At 38.0% G+C, this 27,184-nt stretch overlaps 2 long non-coding RNA genes across 2 annotated transcripts; one reads left to right on the plus strand and one right to left on the minus strand.

Annotated features, from left to right (window-relative positions):
* Positions 1-9,048: 9,048 nt before the first annotated feature.
* LOC122298506 lies at positions 9,049-17,789 on the plus strand. The gene is made up of 3 exons (XR_006239430.1): positions 9,049-9,811; positions 10,283-10,770; positions 17,611-17,789. It is a non-coding gene; the product is annotated as an uncharacterized LOC122298506 (long non-coding RNA).
* A 148-nt stretch (positions 17,790-17,937) lies between these two features.
* Positions 17,938-25,195, minus strand: LOC122298507. The gene is made up of 2 exons (XR_006239431.1): positions 24,335-25,195; positions 17,938-18,112 (listed from the first exon to the last, which is right to left on the minus strand). It is a non-coding gene; the product is annotated as an uncharacterized LOC122298507 (long non-coding RNA).
* Between the last annotated feature and the right edge of the window lie 1,989 nt (positions 25,196-27,184).

Consider the following 27,184-nt stretch of genomic DNA (forward strand, 5'->3'; position numbering starts at 1 on the left):
GCTGGCGAGGGCTAGAGGATGCTTGGCTATGAACGTGCGGGGCACGGAACTGGGCATCGCTCGTTTAGGTGTCATATGCGTGGTCATTACCTGCGGTGTGGCACTAGAGCCAGGGTGTGCGGATGACCCCTAGGGGAGGTCATGGTGCATACGGATTAATGGGTTAATGGTTTGAGTTTGATATGGGCCGAATGTGACTTTTGGCGTGATATTTGGAAAGGTTATGTTTTTGGGCCAAATGAGATTTTTCGCGTGCATGGAAAAATATGATTTTATGGGTTTTGTGCATTGGCATCCTTTCATGCATATTGTTTGAGTTCTATATGTTTTTATCTGGTGGTGTTTGGATTTTACTTACCTGCAGCACCATTTTTGGTACCATAGATTTTGGTGCAGAGATCGAGGCTGAGCCCGAGGATGCAACTCCGCCGAGGTGCTGAAGTTTATGTTTTGTATTTGGTTTAAAACTATATTTTTGTTTTGTAATATTTATTTATGTATGTTTTGAACAGCTTTGTATTAAACAAGAAAAATTCTGGTACTTAGTCATGACTTTCGTTATCCGCTACGTATTTTCTTTTTGCACATTTCTTACTTTTACACACACTTGACACTCGTCGATAGGATGATGACCCATGATGTCATCATCTGGACGTCTCGATTTTCCCGTGTCTGTGCATGAAGATTTGGGGGTGTCACAGGTCTAGTACACGGCAGTGACGAGCGACGGTTTTGGGCGGACAAAGAAAAAGACAGGAAGAGAGGGGAGAAATGCTTCACGCGGGAGGAGAGAAAACCAGAGGAGAAAAGAAAGAGAGAGGAGAAGAAGAAAAAGAGAAAAAGAAATGAGGTAGAGAGTCCTCACCTTTGGGGTCCAAAAACTAATCCAACGAAAGCAAATTTAAAAGCTATAAATTGAACAAAATAATTTAAACACAATATCTAACTAAAATATAATAAATAACTTGTAAAAACTAACAACAAAATTTTAAATTCAAAAATAAACTAAAATAAATTAAACAGCAATTTAAATTGAAAACAATAATTAATATTAAGAATGCATCACAAAATAAATTTCACAACTATATAATCCAATTAAAATTTGCTAAATTTAAAATAAAAGAACCAATATTTTAATTAAATTAAAAATACTCATTCAATAAAAATACAAGTAAAAACGGGGTATCACATCAAGCACCATGGACCAGCATTTGAAAACTAAACATCCCTAATGCTACTAAAACTTTCCTTTGGAGAGCTTGCCTTAACACTCTACCCACTCGAGCCAACTTAAAAGGAATAAAGGTGAGAGAAGATCCAACATGCCCCATCTATCTACAGACAACAGAAACCATTGAACACACCCTTTCGGATTGTCCATTAGTAACTGATGTTTGGGCACTGATCAACAGGAAATTTCAGAAGGCTAGCACAACTTCTCCTCCTTTAGTAGAGAAGTTAGAAAGTTTTGAAGAATCATTGGGGACAGAGGAGTTACTCATCTTTGCTATCTTATCATGGAACATTTGGAAAAGAAGGAATGAAGCTATAATACCCTAGTCTTATTACGTGAGTCTTTACGTCATTTTATTTTATTCCTTAAGTTAAATACATTCATGTAAAGATTTTTTTTATTATTTTATTTTAGATGGGTGTGTTTTTATTTTTTTTATGTGAGTTGTTAAAATAAATTAAGTACATGATTTTTAAGGCCTTATAGTATTTTCTCTTTAAATCCTAAAATTTTATTATTTATGAAAGAGCACAAATGATTCCCACCATTGGATTGGTAATTGGAATAGTTATCTTCCTAAATCTAATCCTAACCCTCCATTTCCTTAAGCTTTTAATGACCAAAAATTTAACTAAGCCTTCTTCTCTTATGAACCGTCGGTCTACACATAATAGATGAAGAATTTTCTCTTCAAACCCATCGGTCTACACCTAATAGATGAAGAATTTTCCCTTCAAACCTATCGGTTTACACCTAATAGATGAATAATTTCCTCTTCAAACCCATCGGTCTACACCTAACAAATGAACCCCTTCAAACCCATCGGTCTACACCTAATAGATGAAGAATTTCCTCTTCACACCCATCGGTCTATACCTAACAAATGAACCCCTTCAAACCCATCGGTCTACACCTAACAAATGAAGAACAAGTCTTCTTCATCTCTCTTTCCATGCTAGCCAACGCCACTTCCCTCTTTTCTTCTCCTCTTCAAGAAATCAAACTCCTCTCATTTTCTTCAAGCTTTGGACCTTCACTTCACCTCTTGAAAGAATCTAGGAGCTTAAGGTAAATTGTTTAATGTGATTTAATGTGATTTTGGAAGCTAACTAAATTGTTTAGCTTATGTTTTGATGTTATGTTTTATATATCTACATATATGCTCTGTTTTAAGGGATTAAGTATTTATATGGGGCTGTTTTGATGTTATGTTTTGTATATCTACATATATGCTCTGTTTTAAGGGATTGATTATATATATAAGGCTGTTTTAATGTTCTGTTTTGTGTATATATATAATTATGTTTTGTTTTAAGTGATTAAATGCATATATGTAGTTGTTTTGATGTGATGTTAACTAAATTAACTGTCTTCTTATGTTACTCTTGTAAGGATTTGTCGAGAGGGTAGTTAATTGAGGTAACATTAAGGGTAGAAAAGGATGTTAGACTTTTAATATTTTAGCCATCGTTAAAAGGGGATCTAAAGGATGTTGAATGAGTTTTAACACACTTATTATTTATTGGATTAGGATTTCTGAAGTTAAAGGGATTGCAGCGGGTCGAGGTAAGTAGCTATGACCATGCGCACACGCTAAGTTCTCTTGTGGAAGAATATATCTCTATCTCTTTCCAAACGTTCCTCTAATTAAAGAATAAATGAGTTTATATTATGAACAAGCCTTTCTTGGTAGCCCCTATTAAGTATCCTATCGATTATAATTGATTGTATGTGTATATGGTAATGCATGCATGTAGATCCTAAGTCATGAAATTTTATACATGCTTCTTGAAATAACTAAGATTTTATTTATATGTAAGCAAGACATAAAATGCTATTTTTTTCCAAAATAAAAGCATATTCATTGGACTAAGGAAGATACTGAAAATGTTGATTTCAAAGAAAGAAAAGGAATGAATTAATGTATGAAAATATGTAATGGCCACATAAAAGGAAATGATATCAAAGAAATGGGCAGATTGCAATGCCGGGTAAGTAGTACTAGTAGTGCACCCAGTGCTGCTCCCTGACAGAAAGGGGTTCCTAACCTGTGGCCACGGGTAGAATACAGGTCCAATAGGACCGCTAACCCTAACACACGGGGCGTAATAGTGTGTTGGCCACAAGAAAGTGAAAGATTACATGAAGTGTATGCGTGAAGATATGATATATAAGTATGTATGAAAATAAGAAATAAAGATTTTGCATGAAAGTATGAAGTGAGTATATGCATGATAGTAAAAAGTAAGTGTATACATGATGTTATAAAGAAAGTATATGTATGGAAGTATTGTCAGAATTAGTATTGGTTTATGGATGCATGTTTTCAAGAGAAAGTACTATATGCTTATTAAGTTAATAGCATGGTGTACTGCTTACTGAGTATTAGACTCACTTTGTGTTTATGTTTTAAACGTCTAGGTATAGACGAATCTACTAAGGAGCTGAGTATTACTGAGGAGGAAGGGGCCGACATTTAGTAGTCCTTGGGTAGTTTGGTTTCTTTTTATGAAGATATATGTTTCTTATATTTTAATACTGGACCCCTCATGGGGATGTTTTATTAAGTTAACTTCTAAACAAGATACCTTCGGGTATAAAGTATATAGTGGGGTAATGGGAACCCCTCCTGCTTTAAGTTAGTTTCCTTTTGTAAAGACTGAAGGGACTGAGTTCCTTTTTGTTTAAAGTAGTTATGTTAAATAAATGGATGACGGACTCTAAGAGTCCTTTGTAAAGGAATGTAAATATATGTCTATTAAATGTTTCTTTCAGTTAGAAATTAGAATTTATGCGTGATGCGTTTGAATCATCTCGTATTATCTTTTAAAAAAAATTTAATAAAATAATAATAATAATACTAATAACAATTTGAGAATTTATTTAAAACAAATTTACTGTCATAATTGGAAAAAAAATAGGTACGGGATCACGGTCTCGCTCTTGATAGGGTGGGGTTGTGACAGAAGTGGCCTTCAAAGGTCACCTCACACACCCCACTAACTCACTCAAAAATGAGTAGCACTAAAGCTATCCCAAGTGCAGGAGGATGTCATGTAATAATTAGGAATAAATTCCTAGATCGTCTCCTCAGGAAAAGTTACTTAAAAATCAAACTCGTTGAAAAATGTGAAACAAAGAGAAAATAAAATGATGGTATGTGCAATGGATGAAAAAGGGTACTAGTCATGGACTAGATTCATGTTTTTAGATTTTGATTGTCGGATTGGAATATAAAGGACTAATAGATTAAACTTAGAAATTAATAAAACTAGATTAAGAGTGAAACTAAATTAGAAGTAATTGATAAAACATGCACTGAAAATTGAAAAGCCCCAAATTCAATGTTCTAGGGTTCATCATTATATTCAAATCACAAATTCTCAAATTAAACCACCGTAATTGTAATCACTACTAAAATGAAAGCTTAACGAAACGATAAAAATAAATAACACGAATTAAATGAATAACAAATAAATTACTCAAACGTCTAAATCAAAATTCTCTAAAATAATTCAGAAACTCAAAACTGAAATGAAATAGCAAGTAGGGAATTGAAAAGATCAATCCAGTTGAATGGACCCCTCAAGGAGTTCTTCAATCTGCTGCAGTGGCAATTGGACCCCTCAAGAAGTTCTTGTTCTTTTGGCCAGCTGCTAATCTCTGAGGATAGGGAACCACAGGTTGGTATCCCTTACTAGTCTCAACATCTGCACTCACAGGCTTCTTCAGCTCTGATCTTACTACCTCTGGTTCTTTCTCAACTTCATCATTCTCTGTTACATCTTCAGGTGTAGGACCAACTATCTGTGTGTCTATAGGCATCTCTGGTTGGGGAACTTCCTTCCCACTTCTCAAAGTAAGAACTGCCTTCACTATCTCAATAACATCCCCTGAGACATTATGCACTTGCTGTTGTTGCTGCCTGTACACTTGAGGATTAGGCTGAGGCTGTGCTGGAAATTTCCCTTTCTCTAGGATGCTCAAGGTTGTGCTCATCTTATTAATAGTGCCTTGCAACTCATTTATGGCCTGAGTGTTCTGATTATCTGTGGTGGCCTGAATCTGCATGAATTGCTGAAGTGTATTGGCCATCTGAGCCATACTGTCATCTAGAGTCTTCTTTGCAGATGATGAAGGCTGAGAACTCTGTGCAGCTACATGAGGCTGAAATCCAGGAGGAGCTACATAAGGATAGCTCTGAGGATTCTGATATGGCGGATACTGGTGCTAAGGAGCACCCTGATTAAATGGCTGCAGCTGAGGTGGTGGGGACCAACCAGGCTGATCATTTCTCCATGAGAAATTTGGGTGATTCCTCCACCCTGGATTATATGTATTGGAGAAAGGCTGATTCTGTGCTCTATTAACCCAGTTAGCTGATTGCATCTGCTCAGACCCATCTTCTTGAAATACTGGTATAATCGGGCAGTCTTGGGTCTTATGGTTTGAATCATCACATATAGAACATGCCTCTACTACTTTCACAGCCTTCACTTTTTCCATTTCCATGACCTCTAGTCTTCTAGTCAATGCAGCTATTCGGGCTTGAACATCAGTGTCTTCTTTAAGCTCATATCTACCCCCTCCAGAAATAGCCCTCAGTGGCTGTGCTGCTAATGGAACTCGATCAGTACGAGTGTTCCACTGTTGTGCGCTCTCAGCAAGGTAGTCAAAAAATGATAGTGCTTCATCAGGTTCCTTGCTAAAGAACTCCCCATTACACATTGTCTGAACAAATTGCTTGCATTCTGGAGTGAGACCAGTGTAAAAGTAGCTCACTAACCTCCAAGATTCAAAACCATGATGTGGACAAATGTTCACCAAATCTTTAAATTTTTCCCAACTGGCTTGAAAGGTCTCATCAGGTCTCTGATTGAACTGGCTGATTTGCTCTTGCAAAAACTGAGTTCTCTGAAAAAGAAAAATTTTTTGTAAGAATTCACGCTGCATATCAGACCAACTAGAAATAGAATTAGGCCTCAAAGAATTAAACCAAATCTTCGCTTTATCCTTTAAAGAGAAAGGAAACAAACGAAGTCTAATGAATTCATCAGTAACAGCGCTAGTGATAAAAGTAGTGCAAGCCAACTCAAAATCTGTCAAGTGTTGGTAAGGACTCTCAGAATCCATCCCGTGGAACTGAGGTATCACTGACATCATCTCATGCTTAATAGAGAAATTAGATGTATTTTCAGGTAAAACAATGCATGAAGGTGTAGTGGTGCAAGTGGGTTGCAAATAATGCTTAAGAGTGTGTGGTGCAGGTACAGCCATGTTTTCTGGTTCAATTTCAATTTCCTCACCTGACTCAGTAATAGAAAAGACAAAAGAGCTATCTATTTCCAAACTGTGTATACTACTCTCAACACTCGATGTGACTCTATGCAACCTATTTGAACTGTCCCTCACCCATGACATGAAACATCAGTTTAAAGAGCATGACAAAAATAACGAGTTTAAATTTAAGTTAAAATACTTTCCCCGGCAACGGCGCCAAAAACTTGACTCACTCAAAAATGAGTAGCACTAAAGCTATCCCAAGTGCAGGAGGATGTCGTGTAATAATTAGGAATAAATTCCTAGATCGTCTCCTCAGGAAAAGTTACTTAAAAATCAAACTCGTTGAAAAAGGTGAAACAAAGAGAAAATAAAATGATGGTATGTGCAATGGATGGAAAAGGGTACTAGTCATGGACTAGATTCATGTTTTTAGATTTTGATTGTCGGATTGGAATATAAAGGACTAATAGATTAAACTCAAAAATTAATAAAACTAGATTAAGAATTAAACTAAATTAGGAAGTAATTGATAAAACATGCACTGAAAATTGAAAAGCCCCAAATTCAATGTTCTAGGGTTCATCATTATATTCAAATCACAAATTCTCAAATTAAACCACCGTAATTGTAATCACTACTAAAATGAAAGCTTAACGAAACGATAAAAATAAATAACACGAATTAAATGAATAACAAATAAATTACTCAAACGTCTAAATCAAAATTCTCTAAAATAATTCAGAAACTCAAAATTGAAATGAAATAGCAAGTAGGGAATTGAAAAGATCAAGCCAGTTGAATGGACCCCTCAAAGAGTTCTTCAATCTGCTGCAGTGGCAATTGGACCCCTCAATGAGTTCTTTAATCTGCTGCAGTGTGAGTGAATGATCAATTGTATGAATCCTCCTCTCCGAATCTGAATGAAAATCAATGGAAAAAATGAATTCTAAGTGTTTCTCTACCCAAAACCGAGTTTTTCCAGCCAAGCGTCATCCTAAGATGTAAATAAAACATATATATACTCTGACGGCGGAATAAACCCTGATCTGTAAAAATGCGATATTTGCTCGAGCGGAGTGTCGAGCGAACATCGAGCGTTCGACTCTGCCTAAGTTCGCTCGAGCGGCCTGTCGAGCGAACATCGAGCGTTCGACTCTGCCTGAATTCGCTCGAGCGGCCAAATGCCTCCGCTCGAGCGTTCTCTTTTCCCGCAACTCGCTCGAGCCCACTGTCGAGCGGAAGTCGAGCATTTGAATCTGCCTGACTTCGCTCGAGCGGCCAGAAGCCGCCGCTCGAGCGAATTATACCTTAATCCATATTAATCAACAGTTGATAAAATTAGAGCAGAAATTCATGCTTTTAATCAATTAAAATCACAACTTTGATTCATTCATTTTTCCATATAAAACCAATGATAAAGTAATGAAAGAATTAATATATATTGGTTCCAAAAGCATTAAAAATGCAATAATTTAGCTCAATCACCCACCTATGTGGTCAAACAATCTCAATAATTAGTAGAAGATCTTCAACAACTCAAACTGAGTAAGAAGGCCAAGACATCGAGCCAGTATCATTGCACCCATTGGGAGGTTCTCCCTAAGGCAAAATCAAAATTAATTGGGATGTTTTGTTAGACAAAGTTTCATGCAAGGTGGGGGCGGGAGTCATTGTCCAAGACTGGGAGAGCTAAGTGTTAGCAACTCTTAGGATGAAACATGATTTGTTTCTGGACCCTCATATGGCAGAAGCCTTTGCAGCTTTCCAAGCAGTAACCTTTTACAAGTCACTAGGCTATCAAGGCATCATCCTGGAAGGAGACTCATTATTGTTTGTTTTAGGCCTAAAATCAAAGACACACGATCTCAATTATACTGGCTTCATCACAGCAGATACCAGAAACATCCTTAACACTTTTAATTCATGGTCAACAAGGCATATTGTTAGAGTAATCAATGAAGCTGCTCATGCCTTAGGCAAGGATGTGCTTAGCATTAGTGGTTGTACCAACTTTTGTAAACATTCCATCTTATATTCAAACTATGGTTTCATAGCTATTAATACAAACCTACTTTCAAAAGAACAAAAAAAATCATTTCATTAAATAAAATTTTAAATAATTTTTATATTTTTCAATGTGTAACGTCCCATAATATTAAATTTAATATTTAATATAATGAAGTATTTATATTTTAAATAATTTTTTAATTTCTTGCTAAATTGAGATACAAAATTTACATTGAAGCTTTATTTTAAGTTATAGTATTCAATATAAAAAAGAAAAAAATTATTTAAAGATTTTAAATAAAATCTGATTTTATTAAAACTTTTGAAGATATTTTATATAATAATTTATATTTTATTATATTATAATTACACAAATAATTAATTTAAATTTTATTTTAAATCTTAATTTATAATTTAAAATTTACCTTAAATCTTAATTTGTATTGAGCCGGTGATATCACGATAAGCCAGCGTTCATCATATATAAAAGAGTCTTAACTACATGGCAGCCACAATTCCTCATCAGCCTTTGCACACTTACGTGGATATCAGCCTTTTCTCTCTTATTTTTTTTTCCATTCCTGAACCACGCGTTTTACCCCTTCAGATGACCATTTTGCATTTTGTATTTGAGAAAGAGAAATCCCGCCACGTTGCCCAGCACCGACTTTGAAATCACCGTCGCCGTCCGTCTCTTCACCCAGCACGGTCTTTGAAATCGCCGTCGCAAGTCCCTCTCGTTGCCCAGCACACACTAGTTGTCAGCCTCCTTCTACCCAGTGCCACCCAGCCTGAGGTAACTCCACTGCTCTGTTTCGCCGCCTAGCCTGAAGAGCGACCAGCTCTGTTTCGCCGCCCATCTTTCAGCAACTCCACTGCTCCTTTGTTTTGATTTTTTTTTTTTTGTCACAATGTTTTTGCGTATTCTCATTAGAGGGTCATGATTTTTTTATGTCCAGATTATTTCTTTTGTATTATATGTGAACATGTTGTGAAGGCAGATGACGTTGTCAGTCCAGAGGTAGAAAAGTTGGTGCCTTCACTTCAAGGTAGTGTTCTTCCTCTTGAAAATGTGAGGTTTTACAAGGAGGAAGAAAAGATTATATATATATATATATAATTAAACAAGGAGGAAGAAAAGAAAGACCCTGACCTTTCAAAGAAGCTCGCCTTCTTAGCTGAGCTTTATGTGAATGACAACTTGGAGCTACACATCGAGCTCATGCATCAATTAAAGTGGTTACAAAATTCTTGAAGCCATCTGTTGCTGGTTTCCTATTGCAGAAGGTGGATTTCTATTTTTCTTTCATTTTTTATGTATTGATTTCTAATTATTCTGCTGTAGTTTCTACTTTCTCCAAAAAAATTTATGAGGCTTGGCATTTTTTTACTAATTTCATATATTTCATGATCCTCAATTAACTGATACTAACTGATATAAAATCCCCATATATTTGAGTAACACAGTTTCAATAGAGGAACAATAAAGTTGGAGTTGATAAATGGAAAGAATCAATGCTTCCTTCCTGTCTATTCTGTGATATATATCTAATTCATAGGAGCTGTAAGTGGTTTATATGAATATCAATCCTTAATTTTATTTTTCTAGGAGGAATCCTTGAAGTTAGTTGACTGAGTTTGTTAGAGTTGAATGTTTGCATGTTTAAGTTGACCGAATAAAATTTTTAGGGTGCCTTGGTTTTTGGATTTGATGATGATTGTATCAACCAAGCTGGTGACCTAATGAACATTTTGCAGAACAAGAAACGGTGGCAACATCTATTGGTGCATCAAAGAAGAGTAATTTCTATGGAAGATATTCTGCTGCTTCCATTGATGGTGATGGTGAGAGGAAGTGGGGTTCTACCGGAAATATTGGCCAAGCAGTTTCTAATGAAACTAATAAGAACCTATTTTAGAGTTTTGATGCAAGCTCTAATGCTAACATTGTTGATTCCAAAACCAAGGAGCTATCTTACACTGTCAATCCTATGGGTCAGCATTTGGGCTCGTGGTCTAGCCAACTAGAAAATTTTGACAATAGTGAAAGCATAGAAGGTTTGTCTACTCGTCTGGATGTTAATGGTCTGATGAAGTCATACCTGTTGGGGTTTTCAGAAGCCTTGGGCCATTCTAATGAAGCTCTAACAGCAACAGAGTTGGACCTTAACCAATACAAACCAAAAGCTCTTGATATTATCCCTATGCCAAATGCAAGACCAAACATTCCTCAAATTCTTCATCTGGTGAGTTGTGTGACATGTGATGTGTGACATGTGAAGTTTGAAACTTATTATTAGCTTTTTTCTGAAAATGAAAAGATTTACTGCAATTCCACATTTGCAAGCTATCATGGTGCACTTCATGTGTTAATGTATGCTTGTATGTGTACCTATTTACTAACAAAATGAGGGCTAGATTGGATGATAATATTCTTATGATCAGGTAGAAAAGCAATATTCTTAAATGACATTCATCTGTATGGAGTTAGCATGTTGTCTTGTTCTATCAAGTGTTTGGAACCTTTAGTGGGACACAAAATAATTTGCAGTAGGATCTTGCCTATTCGACTCATTCAGTTTTTTTTCCTTTTTTTTTTTTATTTTTTTATTTTTTATTTTTTTTATTTTATCTATCTATCTTGCAGTTTCCATAGACTACCAATGGATATTAATGAAGTTTATATTTTTAAATCTTTTGTTAGAGAAATAGCATTGTACATGCAAGTTTTTTATCCTTAATCAAGCACATGTGGGGTGTTTTTTTTTTTTTTTTTTTTTTTAAGAAATAGACAAAGGTCTCCTGTCCATGAGAGACCCCGTCCCTGAATTTATTAAAAGACCCTCACGTATGGCGGAGGAATACCATAAAACAATCACAAAATAAATGAACCAAACAAACCCCACCCTTGGAAGACAAAAAACAAACCCATTACAAATCATCTTCTCAAATAAGGCATCCCTATTTTATCTAGCCGTACAAGCCCCCGAAACTGCCCATGAATTTCCGAAGCATCAAAGAACTCTAACGCCAAACCTCTCGCTCCTTGTTTTGCCAAAAAATCTGCCACCATATTAGCTTCTCTATATATATGCCGAAAATGAACATTCATCTCCCTCACCATGATTTGCACTTCGTCCCAAAAATCCCAAAGGAACCAATATTTACATATCCCGGAAGCTAGCCAACCAACAATAACTGCAGAATCCGATTCAACTAATACATCCCGTAAATTTAACCGTCTACATAGCCGAAGACCATCATATAAAGCCCTGCATTCAGCAATGGTATTAGTAGCATTTCCATATTCCTGTGCAAACCCCCCAATCACATCTCCTCTATAATCCCGCAAAACTCCCCCTCCCCCCGCTGGACCCGGGTTTCCACAAGAGCCACCATCTATATTTAACTTTATTCTACCTTTATTTGGGGGCCTCCAAGCAATTAGCTTAACAGACTTTGGTGAAATAGGGATTACCGGACATGCAAGCCTCTTCATTGTCTCTCTATCCTCTCCACCTATGTACTGAAAGGTTTTTATTTTGTATGCCAAATCTCTAATCCAGACTTTAACTGATCGGATTATCTTTTGAGACATAAAATTTCCACCCTCCATCCTTGCCTCACATCTTGCCCTCCATATTGACCAAGAGATGATAATAGGAAGATAACCTCTAATCCATCCCACCTGAGAGTTCATAGACGCTTTATTCCACCAGCAGTACATCATACCTTCCCAACTTCTAATGTGTTCAATATTTATGTGGCATGCATCAGCAAAGAACTGCCATACCGCTTGAGATCCTGCCTCCTCACAGAATAAGTGGTTAAACGTTTCTGCCTTGGCCTGTTCACAGCACTCACACTTTGAAGCTATGGGTATTCCAAGTCTCCGAATAACCTCATCAATCGGTATTGCTCTCTTTCTAGCTCTCCAAACAAAGAATGACATCTTCTTTGGAATCCATTCCTTCCATAGCCATCTTTTCCAAGTACACATTGCTCCCCTGTTTCTAATAAACTGCCATGCTGATTTTGTAGTGAACTCCCCATTTATTGTATGTTTCCAGACGCAAATATCTGGTCCTGGTTTAAGCCGCACACCTGCTGCAACAATTTTTGCCAAGTTAGCGTCATTTACCAGAGGCTATATCCGATTCAGTATAGGCCCTGAAGCATCAAACACATCTTTAACCTGCAGCTTTTCATCTCCAATAATGGACGTAGACGCTATTAAGGGACCATCACCTAACCAGTTATCCATCCAGAAATTAACATTTCCGTCCCGAATTAACCACTTCGAATTACTCAGCACTTTCGGCATAATAGCTATCACTCCTTTCCAAAATCTTGTTCCTCTGTTTTTCTGCATAGCTAAAAACACATGATCATTTCCAACATATTTTGAAGCAAAAAATTCAGACCACATCGTACCACCTTTCATTAATTTCCAAGCAAACTTCATAATCAAGGATTGTTGGACTTCATGAAATGCTCGAATACCCAGCCCTCCCTCCTCCACCGGTAAACAAATTTGCTTCCACGAAATCCATTTCCTCTTTTTATTTTCTGCCAAGTAAACCCATAGGAAATTTGACAAAATCTTTTTAAGCCCCGAAATAACCCCTTTTGGAATATTCATCACTGATAACATGTGGATAGGCATACTATTAAGCACATGTTTGATAAGAACAATTTTTCCTCCAAAAGATAAGATTTTACTCTTCCAACCAGCTACTTTCTTCTGAACTCTAGCCAAAAACGGGTCAAAAAAATTATTTTTCATACGTCCCACATAAAGAGGTACCCCCAAGTAGGTGCACGGCCAATTTCCTTCTATAAAACCAGAAATATCTTTCAAGGCCATCTTTCTTTCAGCCGAAATAGAAGAAGAGAAAAAAATAGACGACTTACTTGCATTAATTAGTTGACCCGACATGCCCTCATATCTCCTCAACACCTTCATAATATTATGCAAAGACACCCTTCCTCCATTAGTAAAAATAAGGAGATCGTCCGCATACAATAAATGGGAAATCACATAACCTCCACTAGAATGAAAAGGTTTAATATGTCCCGTCCGGAACTCTTTTTTCAGCATACGCGACAGAATCTCTTCCGACAAAATAAAAAAATAAGGTGAAAGAGGATCACCTTGTCGAAGCCCACGCGAAGCCTTGAAAAAACCTCTCGTGCAACCATTAAGCATTACTGAATAGTAAGGAGATGAAATAGCATTAAAAATGATGCTACACCATCTTTCCGAAAAACCCAATCTCCGAAGTATCATCAATAAAAAACTCCAGTTAACTCGATCATAAGCTTTTGCCATATCAATTTTCATCATCACATTGCCCCCTCTGACTTTCCTATTAATGCCTTGAACTAGCTCCTGAGCAATCGACATATTATCAAAAATACTCCTTTCTCTAATGAAAGCAGCCTGCTCATTAGATATAATTTTATCCAAAATCGGGGCCATTCGGAAAACCATAATCTTTGTCATAATTTTGTAAACAACGGAGCAAAGACTAATAGGCCGAAATTGGCTAAAGCCAACAGGTTCATCAACCTTCGGAATCAATACTAAGTTTGTAGCACCAAAGAAAGTAGAAAACGTTTGGCCTGCAAAAACATCGGACGCCATTTCTAACAAGTCATTTTTCACAATATCCCAAGTAAGCATGAAGAAACTTGCAGCAAAGCCATCAGGCCCCGGGCTGCTATCAGCTAGAATCGACCATAGAGCATCTTTCACCTCCTTTAGAGAAGGTTCAGCACATAACATGTCATTCTCAGCCCCCAAAACAACTTGTTCCATTAAACCCAGATCATCTGATTCCCAGTTCACGCTTGACATCGTAAGGAGCTCCTGGAAAAACCGGACGGCCTCCTCATGCACTGCACTTGAAGATGTGAGTAACGTACCATCTGTCAAGCTCATATTTTCAATTTTCTTACTTTTCCTCTTTAACCTCATAGAAGCTTGAAAGAATTTAGTATTAGCATCCCCCTCAGTCAGCCATTTAATTCTGGGCTTTTGACAAGCCAACATCTCCTCTCTATGCACCCATTTCAGGTGTTCCTGTTTACAATTTATCAATTCATTTTCTCGTTGCTCCGAATATGAGTTTGTAATGTTAAGTTCCAGTTCTACCATGCATCCCTCCAGCCTTTTTATTTCCTCCTCTACTCAACCAAACATTTCCTTATTCCATTTCCGTAAGACACCTTTCAGTACTTTTAATTTTCTGCTTATACGGACCATAGCACATCCGTTAATATCAAAGTTCCACACATCCTGAACCAGAGGAATAAAGCTATCGTGCGAGCCCCACATCCGAAGAAATCTAAAAGGGCGAACACCAACCTCTCGATCTCGAGTAAGTGTTATCAGCATTGGTGCATGATCGGATGACGTCCTCGGCAAATAAGATAGTTTTACATCTCCAAATAAATTTGAAAACATCAAATTAACCATCACACGATCCAATCTTGCCCAAATTCTGCTACCTCCTCTTCGTCCATTACACCACGATAATTTATTCCCAATACAAGGAATATCCATTAACGCACAATCATGGATACAATCGTTAAAATCTCTTTTCGCACGAGAGTCCCTTAAAAGACCTCCTATCTTTTCATTATCATACCGGATAATATTAAAATCTCCCCCAACAAACCAAGGACTACCACCAAAATTCTGCCCTCGCAAAAAATCCCAAAGCTCCAGTCTCTTCTCCCTAAAACAGCTCGCATAAACAAGCGTAACCAGAATCTTTTTATTCTCTTTGATAAACCATCCACTAATAGCTTGATCCGACATAGCTATGAATTCAAAGTCAATCTCATCCTCCCAAAAAAGCCATATTTTTCCTCCAACCCCTACATTATTAGCAAACGACGGCAGCTTCATCCATCGCCCCCATCTACTACATTTATTCATATTTACAAAAGGTTCTAAAATAGCCACCACTGACGGTCGGTAATTATTCAAAATACGTCGTAATCTACTTTTTGACGAAAGAATTCCTCTAATATTCCAAATCAGAATATTCATTAAATTAAGTAAATTTTTTTGAGCGAGTCCGCCGCTCAATCCGCACAATAGATTTCTCCTTCCTTAACCCTTTCAAATTTTTCAAAGGTACTTGCATCTCCGGTTCGGACTCAAAATTTTTTTCTGCTAGTTCATTCAGCCCATCCTCATCCTCTCCCTCAGATCCTGCTCTATACAAAACCACTTCCATTGCCAAGTCCTCCCCACTCAACCAGAATTCTCGGTCCCCCCCTTCACCTAGTTCAAACTCCAATGCCTCATCCACCAAACGAAGTGAACTTCTCGGCTTCGCGAACACACCAATTTCCTGGCTTTCCTCTTCCGTGTCTTGTTCTATAATATCATCCCATTTACCTCCCTGATTCCTTTGCCGAATATTGCTGACTCCCTTTAACATTTCATCACTATCTGTTTCATCTCCTTTTTCAGCCTAAACCTCTCCACCATTACTACACGTCTCCAGTACTACTTCCTCACATTGGATATCCTCCCATTCATCATATATTTCCCCCCCTTGCGAGACGAACCACACTTTCGGAGTATCCACTCTACTGCCTTCATTACGTATCTGGATTGACTCAAGGATAGCCTCCCTTCTAGCTTTCGAAGATTCCCCCATCTCCTTATCCACCCCAGCATTGTTTTTGCCCCTGTTTCCGACCATTTTCCATACATTTTTGCCCTGATTTTTCTTGTTTTCATCTACTGTAGCACTCTGTTTTTGCTTTTTGTCCACCATTTGTCGTTCACGCCTCAAACACATTTCTTCCAGGTGACCCTGTTTATTACAAAACACACAGAATTTCGGCAAGGATTCGTATATTACCTCCTGATAAAGACTCGTAGCAAGACCCGGTGGCCCCAACCAGAAAAATTTTTGAACCGGCTGTGCAACATTTACTTCGACACATATTCTCGCAGCCTCTAGCTGAGTCACACACGCCGTGGCGTTATCTCTCTTCAAGTACCGACCGAACCCATTCCCAATGCTCCTTAAGATTGATTCCTGGAAAAAATTTGGTGGCGGCCCTGGTAACGTAATCCATATTGGAACCCACGGTGAATCATCGTCTTCGTTGAAATCCGGACTCCAATGGGATACACGAAACGGCACCCCATGAATCTCTGAGTTGCCTCGTGCCATCACAGAGATGAAATCCTCTTCTTTCGCCATCCGAACCAGAGCATTTCGTGGATTTCTTAATTGCCCAATCACCGATGTGGACTTTAATCCCCATCTTGTCTTAATGAAGTCCCGAACGTGATCCAGCAATGGCCTACGTCGTAGAAATTTCAACACCACAGAGTAACGAAATGGCTCAGCAGATTTTTGAATCTCTGCCTTTGTAAAGTGAAAATACATTTCACCATCTTGAAACCGCGGCTCACGAGCAGGCAGATTCACATTCGGAAGCAACTGTGGGTTCGCAGCAACCACCTCCGCAAAACCCTGGATAGGATTCGCAACCTTCCCCCCCTGTTCTCCATGTATTTCAGGCTCCCCACCAACGTCCTGCCCTGCCGACGGCGGCAAGGAACAGGTAGCTGAACACATGCAACCCTAGTCGCCCCACCAAAATAGAGAGAAAAATTCTTCCTTGCCACGTCAGCACAGTATAATAAGTTGGACTTTCCCAAGTTAATTTCACATGTGGGGTGTTATTGCTTGATTTTGTTCTCTGTTTTTTACTTATTAAGAAGTTTTTATATGTTTGCTTTTTATTATGGATTGGTACTTATAAAACAAAAGTTTTTATATGATTGCTTTACATGAATTGTTAATTAATTTTTTTTATTTATTCTTTGCTGTGTGCATGTTGCTTTGTGAGCAATAAATTTTGAGTAGTACCGATGATGTGGAGTTTAGTAAAACTTAAGTGATTTTTCTCTACTAGTGAGAACAAAGTTTTGATTATGCCAGCTTTTATACTTATCAGAAAAAAAAAAAAGAGTGTCGGCTTTTACTTGGCAACGTTTCAGGATACATGTAAGTTTATGCTAATGATATTTTGTTGTATATTTGCAGTACTTCAATCAGATTCTGACAGTTGCTAAGCATGCATTGATTGTAAGTGATTGTAAGGGGGAAATAAAAGAGAAATGAGACGTGTAATATACAAAAAACAATATTTGTTTACTTTGCATTTCATTTGCTATAATATTTATGAGATGAATGAAAAGTAAGCTTAGATCTGTATATCCAAATATCAGTGTACAACAGCAGTACCATTAATCTTGCCATGGTATTAACGTGAGCAGATCTATCTGCCATGCTGTGAACGTCCAAGACATTTAAAAGTAATATATGAAGGGCTACTATCCACTTCTCCAATTATGAACTCAATTCAAGAAATGTTAATTTATACAACTTTTCATTATATCATTGTTTAATCCAAACCAATTGCTAAGCTGTTTTCATTACACAACTTTCCATTACAAAGGTTAATTTACAAAGGTCATTACAAAGGTTACAACTTGAGAAGTAACATTACAGCCGGACCATTCAAAAATTTGCATTTCGCCTCTCTCTGCACAAAATACAAACATTTACTTAAAAATAATAAAGCACACTGTGCAAAATCAAAATCAATATATACTAATTAACATGATAAGTTGCTTTACTTATTCCCAAGTGCTAGATTGGTTAAAAACATTCTCAAGGAAGTACCACTATTCCATCCTAATATGCATCACGCTTCTTTGATGCATTATGTGAAGGGTGGAGATGAGTAGAGTTAAATCTATGTTTTAAAGTTGGTGTGGTCTGTCCTATATGTCATATGCTATTAGAAGCAGTACTAGTTGTGGTGCAATAATGTTGGGTCATGCGCTCATGTTCCTACATTGAGTCCTGTTGGCTTGGTTTATATATTCTTTAGACACAGTTGTTTCGAGGCCACTAATTTATGCATTATCAACATCAATGGTGAATCTAAGCTACTTGTCTTAACTCTCTCTCTCTCTCTCTCTCTCTCGCATACGCACACACAAAGCAGCGTTAAGCATGCAGTAGCATTTCCTCCTATGGACAAAGTGGAAGAATATGCAATCAGACCTCGAGTAAATGTATAAATAGAATCTGAAAGTGAAAAGGGCCCATGATATCTTCACAACAAATACATTTAGGAGAGTGACATTTCATGATACGCAAAAGATAATTTTCTTGGCTTAAGAAGTAAAGAGAATATTTTTAACTCCAATATTCAGACATCACAATTTTGACCCTCAAAGGTCGAGGACATATACTATGAGATATCATAAATCACAATAATGCGGAAAAAAAACTGTCATCGACATGGCTACAGAATGAAAGTAGCTGAGACGTAGGAAATGTTCTATGTACACTTTCCTCAAGAGGGAAGGTTCTAGACACAAAATCTGGGAAGAACGACTTAAAAATCAAACATTGTCCAGTCGATTTAGAACAATGCTTTCCATAAAACTTCTTTTTGCGACCTGCCTCTCCTATTTCACCAAAGAAAAAATATTACTAAACACACAGCTACTTACTAAAAGAATTAGTTATAAATATAAGATCATTGATGGGATATGAGATAGATACAATTGATTTTTAAAGATAAAGACATACAACGTGAATCTTTCAATAGATCTAGTTTCTGCCGTCATGAGCAACACATTTCCTGAACCTTTTTTTTTTTTGATGGAAATATGCGTTATTGCATTAATTCAATAACCGAAGTTACAACTGTGACTTATAAGTCAAGAGAACCCGACTATAAGATCAACTAACGTAGCTGCTTAGGAGCTTCCCCATACACAAAGTGACGGACATTGTCTAAAACTTCTAAAACTCTCAAAAGAGAGAGTAACAGCTCTGTATGACCAGAGACTGGATGACCCCTCCTACCTCCAAGGAGGCGGAATACGGAGACAAATGCTATGAACAAAAGGTCCAATAGCATATACCTAGACTAAAAGCTAAAGACATAGACAACCTACAAAACAAAACCAAACAAAAACAAACACAACCACGAGCATGGCTTGAGCTTCGACGGCACATCCTCCATAGGCAATCGGCATAACGAGCCCTAACGGCACGAGCACCCAGCTTGCGTACAGACCACAAAGACCTCCTCAACGAAGGCCGGCCGTACGTACACCGACCGTGGCATCGTCCGCTGCTCTCAACTCTTTGCCTCAGATTGAGGCCGCCCAACAACTCATCACCTCACCGTGGACTTCAAGCGTACAAAAACATCAAAAACCAACACAAAAACTCGGCAGCAAAAACCAACACAAAATACACCAACAGACCCACTGAAAACAGGGGCGGAAGACACAAAAATAGAGGACCCTGGTGGTGTCAACACCAACAGAGGCGGAAGACACCAACAGACCCACTGAAAACCAATACGAAAAACACCAAAACTAAAACAGACCCACCGAGAGAAGCTGGAGGAGAGCCGACGGTCGGAATGTGCTTTCCCAAAGTCTGGGGTCCCAGAGAAGCCTAGTTTTGAAACGGTTGGTAGCTCCCTGGTGGCGCGTGGCGGCCACGCTCTGGAGCGACCAAGACTTCGTCCTACGCGTGCGAGGTACACGCCACTCCGTTTGGCATCGCGTTCGGTGGACTTGAAGATCGGCGGCTGGCGAAGCTCCTGGCGGGGCGCTTGTTGGCGGACGGCGGCTAGAAGGCAACCCGGTCGGCACTCCTCCTTATTTGCCTGAAAACACAAATTGGAAATGGAAACTAAACCAAATCTAACGGGAAAAAACACAGTGCTGAGCAAAGAGGGGAGGGGGAGGGAAGAGAAGGGTTCGGCTCCCCCCCCCCCCCAAGTCGCAGAATAAGAAGGATGAAGAGTTTCGAGGAGAGAAAGGAGAGGGGTTTCGGAGAGAGAGAACTTCTACCGATCAAGTACTATAAATATATAGATCCCTGAACCTTTTGTTGTAGCATACCATAGTTCCAAATAACTTGCATAGTAGATATAATTTAACAAATGAAAAGATAGAGGCCTTAGGCAACCCAGCCTGGCTACAAATGTTTAAAGATGCCTCCTGTATGGTCATACCTACAGTAAAATTAGACCATTCACCTCTGAATATTTGTTTAGACTGCAAAGTGAACTTCGGATCTAGCAAGGCCAAAATTTTCAGATTTGAAGTTGCATGGAACTTGAAAGAAGTGTGTGACTCTACTATTAAGGAAGTGTGGGGAATGGCTGCTCTAGGTATTAGCCATACTGACAGGATGACCAGAAGACTTAGGAATTGTAGTTCAGCATTGAAGAAGTGGAACTCAATAGAGAACAGAAGAACACCTAATGAGATTAGGGATAAAATGAAAAGGCTTGGAGAATTACAAGACAAGAATTGTGGAGATCAAATGCCTTACATTCTCAAGATACAAAATGAGATTGAAACAACACTAGCTGAGGAAGACCTGGAGTGGAAGCAAAGAGCAAAATAGCACTGGATGAAAATGGGAGATAAAAATACAAAATTTTACCACCTTCATGCCACCCAAAGAAGAAACACAAATAGAATTAAGCATATATTTGATTGTAGGGGTAACTTGGTCACTGGAAAACAACACATAGGGTCCATACTATCCTCCTTTTTCATTGATTTATTCACATCCTCAAAACCCTGTGGAATAGAAGAACGCCTAGAAAACTTGCCTCAGAAAGTCACACTCGAAATGAACACATACTTGACAAGAGTGTTCACAGCAGAGGAGGTTAAGGAAGTTGTTTCTCAGATGAATGGTTTGGGTTCCCCTGGACTAGATGGCTTTCTTGCTCTATTTTATCAGTCCAAGTGGGAAGTGGTTGGGAAAGAGGTTTCAAGCTTTGCTCTCAATATTCTAAATGAAGGGGGACACCTGGAGGGCGCCAATGACACCTTCATTACCCTCCTCCCAAAAGTTAAAGAGGCCAAAAGAGTTGCTGACTTTAGGCCTATTAGCTTATACAATGTATTATACAAAATAGTAGCTAAGGTTATTGCAAATAGACTCAAATTTATACTACCTAACCTCATCTCTCCAAACCAGAGTGCATTTGTTCCAGGTAGGGCCATCTCAGACAATACCTTAGTGGCCTATGAAGCTCTCCACTCTATGTCTACAAGGCTGCAAGGGAAATCTGGCTATTTGGCCTTCAAACTAGATATGAGCAAGGCCTATGATCATGTGGAATGGCAGTTCCTCTCTTCTGTAATGACAAAGCTAGGATTTGATAGGAAGGTAATCTCATTGGTGATGGAATGCATTTCTTCAGTCTCATACTCAATCCTACTAAATGGTGAGCCACAACCCCAATTCAGGCCAACCTGAGGTCTGAGGCAAGGGGACCCCCCTTCTCCCTACCTATTCATTCTATGTGCAGAAGCCTTATCTAACCTACTCCACAAGGAAGATAGAGAAAGAAATATCACCAGTGTACTAATGGGAAGAGGCCCTATCAAAGTCAGCCACCTATTCTTTGCTGATGACAACATGATTTTATGCAAATCTAATTGCCTAGAATGGAGCAGACTAATGAGAATCTTGGGTCAATACGAGAGTGCATCTGGTCAGTTGCTCAACAAGGAAAAGTCATCCATATATTTCAGCAAGAATACTCCAACGGAAAACAGGCAAACCATTCTGAGAATAGCAGGGGTCCAAGCTACTGGTTTCTTTGAGAAATACCTTGGCCTTCCAACTATGGTGGGGAGAGCAAAAATTGCCTCATTCCATGGACTTATTGACAAGGTTTGGGCTCGAGTCACCAATTAGAGAACCAACTGCCCTTCCATAGCAGGCAAAGAGATCCTACTCAAATCAGTCCTACAGGCAATCCCCACCTACACAATGGGCATTTTCCTCCTACCTCAATCCATTATCCATAGACCAGACAAACTTTTAAGGAAGTTCTGGTGGGGATTTGATGAAAATCAAACCAAAATTCAATGGGTCAAGTGGACAAATCTGGCCAAGCCTAAGGACTAGGGAGGTATGGGGTTTAGGAGTTTCAAGAGTTTTAATCTAGCTTTACTAGCAAAACAAGGGTGTAATATCCTAACTGAACCTGAAAGTCTGCCTGCCCAAATTCTGAAACAGAAGTATTATGACCAAGGTTCCTTTTTAGCAGCTAAAATGGGGCATAGACCTTCACTGGTATGGAGAAGCCTGAAAGCAGGAATTGGTATTCTGAAGGAGGGACTCCTGTGGAAAGTTGGCAATGGAGCTAAAATCAAGATATGGGAAGACAGGTGGCTGCCCAAACCTCACTTCCTCTATTCTAATCCTGACAGGAATGAGAACTCAGCAGAAACTCGAGTGGATGAGCTAATAGACCCAGTGCTAAGGAAGTGGGATGAAAATATCCTACACAATCTATTCTCACAGGATAGTGTGGACATCATTAAAACCATCCCCATTAGCTTAGATGGTAGAGAGGATCGTTTGGGATGGGGTGGAACCACAAATGGCATCTTCTCAGTGAGAAGTGCCTACCATCTGCACAGGGAATTACAAGCCAATCTCAAGAGTGGCACATCAAATAACTCAAACCAAGAGGGATTATGGAAAGATATGTGGAAGATGAAGCTGCTAAGTGGAGTGAGAATGTTCCTTTGGAGGGCCTGCAGTGAGGCTTTGCCCACCTATAGTAACCCGTACAGAAGAAAGATTAAAGAGGACAAGATGTGCCCAATATGCAATGTACAGGAGGAAACCTCGAGCCATGCTCTATGGGATTGTGAAGCTACTCAAGATGTATGGGGACAATCCAGTAGACACATCCAAAAAATGACCATTAGTGAGCCATGTTTCAAGGAAGTATGGTCCCAGATGAGGAAGAGATTATCCCAAGCTGATATGGAAGAAGCAGGAATGATAGCAAGACTTCTCTAGACTAGAAGGAATGACTTTGTGCATGGGAAAGAAGTCAGACACCCAAACTCAATTATTCATAAAGCAGCAGCTGACTTGATGTGTTTCAAGAAAATTCAGAATAAAAAGTCAGTTGAAACTAACAGGGAAAGCAGACCATGTGTGAAATGGAAGAGACCCCCAGAGGGAAAGTATAAACTCAATTGGGATGCTGCCATGGATGTATCGAGAGGTCTAGTTGGCATGGGAGCCATAATCAGAAACTATAATGGAGAGGTGCTAGCAACTCCAAGAGCAAGAAGGAAATTGACACTCTCCCCGTTTGATGCAGAAGCTCATGCCTTGATGTTGGCAGTGCTATTCAGTAAAGAAGTAGGTTTTCTCGACCTAATGCTAGAAGGTGACTCTTTACAAGTTGTTGAGAAGCTGGAAAACCAATAGAGGACTAGAGCACATGAGGCCTTATAGTGGAAGACACAAGAAATGTCCTAAAGTCCTTTGTATCATGGTCTGTATGCCACACTAAGAGGGATGCAAATATGTTAGCACACAAGCTAGACAAGGATGCCCTTTTAAGTGATTATGATCAATATGATTTAGAGGAGAGTCCAATTTGTATTAAACAATTTGTTGCTGCTGAAGCTATGTAACTTTGTTTCAAGTAATGAAAGTGTCATCTCCATTTCAAAAAAAAAAAAAAATGAAAAGATAGAGAATAATAAATATCATTCATTCGAATGTTAAAAATAAATGTTCTTCAACAAAAGAATAATGCAACTGGAAAAAGCACGGATTGGTATTCTTGTTCACCACACGAGTCTTCACAGAGCCACCAAAATGTACAGTATGAACCCTAGAATCACAGAGAAACAATGGTTTTCCCCAAAATTTGAAGAAGCTAGATTACCTCTCTCATAGATCTTTGGACGTAGTTTCGTGTATGGTCTCATACCATTGCGGGACTGAGATAAAGGGTCGCAAGATTGAGATGGGGAAAATCACATCTAAGAAGAAGAAGAAGAACCTGCGTCACCGTCAAAAACATATTCTGCAATTGGGGTTTTCAAAATCGTCAATGGGATGTTTTGCGATTCTTAGTTCAAAAGAAGGAGAGTGGTTTTGTGAGGAAAGTTGAGAGGGATTTACAATTGTCAGGAAAGTTGAGATAAAAGCCTCAATGTCTGATTTTTATCTGACAATTTTATCCCTCTCAATTTGTCTTTTATGTCCCTAATTTATCTTAAACGGTGCGTTAGATTTTTCCGGCAGTTTTTTCTCTCTCACCGCCTTAATTAAAACTCCTGTTTGCTCTCTCTTTCTCCTGGGAGGTGGGAAGTACTCCGAGTGGGTGGTCTCGAGCTCGTGAAAGCTGTCCGCCCTAGAATCCCTCATGTCAGCCTTGCAGAAAGAGCCCCAAACATTTATTTGTAGTAGATTGTAGAAGGCCTGCACATATCACGTCAAAAAATTTCAGTTAATGCACGCTTTGATCTTGTTATTCGGATACCTAAGAAGGTGAAGAGATTAGAGGATTTGAATTCGCTACCTTTTCTATTCAAGCCTCAAGCTCTCAGGCACAATGACTCTCGACAGCATTCCGGTAACACCTCTCTCTCTCTCTCTCTCTCTCTCTCTACCCTTTCTTGTGTGTTTTTATTGTTTTGTTACTAGGATTGCTAAGAAAGTGGACGAAACATCAAGAAAATGGAGATGGGGTTCTGGGTGTGCTCTTTGTTGTTTTGGTTTGTCTAGAGCTGCAAAGGGTCATGTCGTGGTGATTAGGCAAAGTTGACTAAAATCATTTCAATTCTCTGTTTAAAATGATTGGAGGGAGAGAAAAAAAAATCTTTTCTTCGATTACTCCAGTTGTTGTTCTCGATTTGGTTTTCGAGCAAACCAAGGAAATGAAGAAGAGTTTTATTACATATAAGTACAGTCGCGTACTAATCTGTGTATTAATACTGATTTATTCATACTTAAAATTTAAATTAACATTGTTTTCAATAAAATCTACTTTTTGACCAATCACATCACATTGATGTATAGATTAGTGCACAATTGTACTTGCAACTATATTTTTCTAATGAAGAATTGATATAAAGGGAAAAATCTAGGCTTTCTAGGAGTACTCTCATTGAAATATTTAAATGTAAAATTATTATTCTTTTTATCTATTAAGACAATAAAATTCTCTACATTAGATTAAGCAAATAGTAGCTACTCTAACTTTTAGTTACAGTAGTTTTATAATCAATACCAAATTTGATAGTTACTGCACACATCAAATATTTATTTTATTATTTTTTTTATAACTCTCTTTCTTTTCTCTATCTACATCCACAAACTTCCTTTGGTTTCTTTAAATTAAATAATAAAACATGATAAAATAAAATAAATTAATAATTAAAAAAGTTGAATATTTATTAAATTATTAATTACTCATTATTATATAATAAATAAATAGATAATCCAATATAGAGATGTGATGTAAATAGTCAAAATCAAATTCATCTTATATTATTTTATTGTTATATAACTAAAAAATAGTTATTCTAATATGGAGACTTATGTAAATGGCATAGTCAAAATTTAAATTTATCTTATATTCGTAAAAAATGTCTTTTACATATGCATAATCTAATAACAATGCTCTAAACGTTCCGTTTGTTTTCGTTTCTTTCTTGCTCGGAAACCAAACTAGCTAGGTAATTCGAGTTCTAATATGCCGGGTGTATGTGTGTGCGGCTAAATTTTAAATTTATAAATTTCTACAGTGATATTTCATCTTGTTTTCACGTGCCATTTATCAGTTATTAAACTGGGCAATTTGAGTTCTTCTGTGTGCAGAGAAATCTAAAACTAACTTCTATATTATTTGTTTGTAAACTTTACTATCTATATATATTCTTTTTTTGGTTTCCTTACGGGTATTCTTGTAATTGGCTACTGTGGATCTCCAAATTGCGGATGGAGTTCGAAGTAATCAGACCCAAATATGTGCCCCAGTAATGGTGGAAACAGTTGATTAGATGCTGACTCAAGCCCGGAAGGCAAAGGAACTTGGTGCCGACCTTGTCGAGATTCGATTGGACTTCTTGAAGACCTTTAATCGTAGACAGTATCTTGAGATCTTGATTAAACGGTGTCCTTTGCCCACTCTTAGCACTTATAGGTAATGAATACAGTTCATAAATGTGTCTATCTGTTCTCTAAACATTTTCAAAAGAAAAAGACAACAGTTATCTAAATCTTGTTCATGTTATCTTGTTCTAGCTTAATTATAAACTCTCAGCTTGTGTAGCTTGATGTACACAGTCCGTATATTTCCTATAGGCCAAGATTTCAGGTACAGTTGGGATTTGGAACTGGCTGGTTGTCTGGAACTGCTTCTTATTTTCTACTATCTGTGCTTGTTCAGAATCCTAGGAATTTCCATGTTATAATGGAGATTATATTGTATATTATTATATGTTTTGGGCTCCTAATGCTGACCCTCTGTCACGATCCTCCACCTCTGCAAGTCATGAGGGGCTATTTTAACATCTTTGTGGGGGTCTATTTTTTATTAGCTTAAGTTTCTGCGATGGTTAATTACGAGGTTTTATGGTCTTGGTGGTTGCAAATACAAGTCTCAGAAAGTCTATGTATCATGATATAGCTTGACAAAAGCCAAACACTTCCAATAAACTAATTGAGTTGCAGATCTTAAACTACGCAAGCTTAACGTTTTAAGACCTAAATTTCTTTCATTTTCAAT

This window comes from Carya illinoinensis, chromosome 16, assembly GCF_018687715.1.
Source record: "Carya illinoinensis cultivar Pawnee chromosome 16, C.illinoinensisPawnee_v1, whole genome shotgun sequence".
In the NCBI taxonomy this organism is placed as follows: Eukaryota; Viridiplantae; Streptophyta; class Magnoliopsida; order Fagales; family Juglandaceae; genus Carya; species Carya illinoinensis.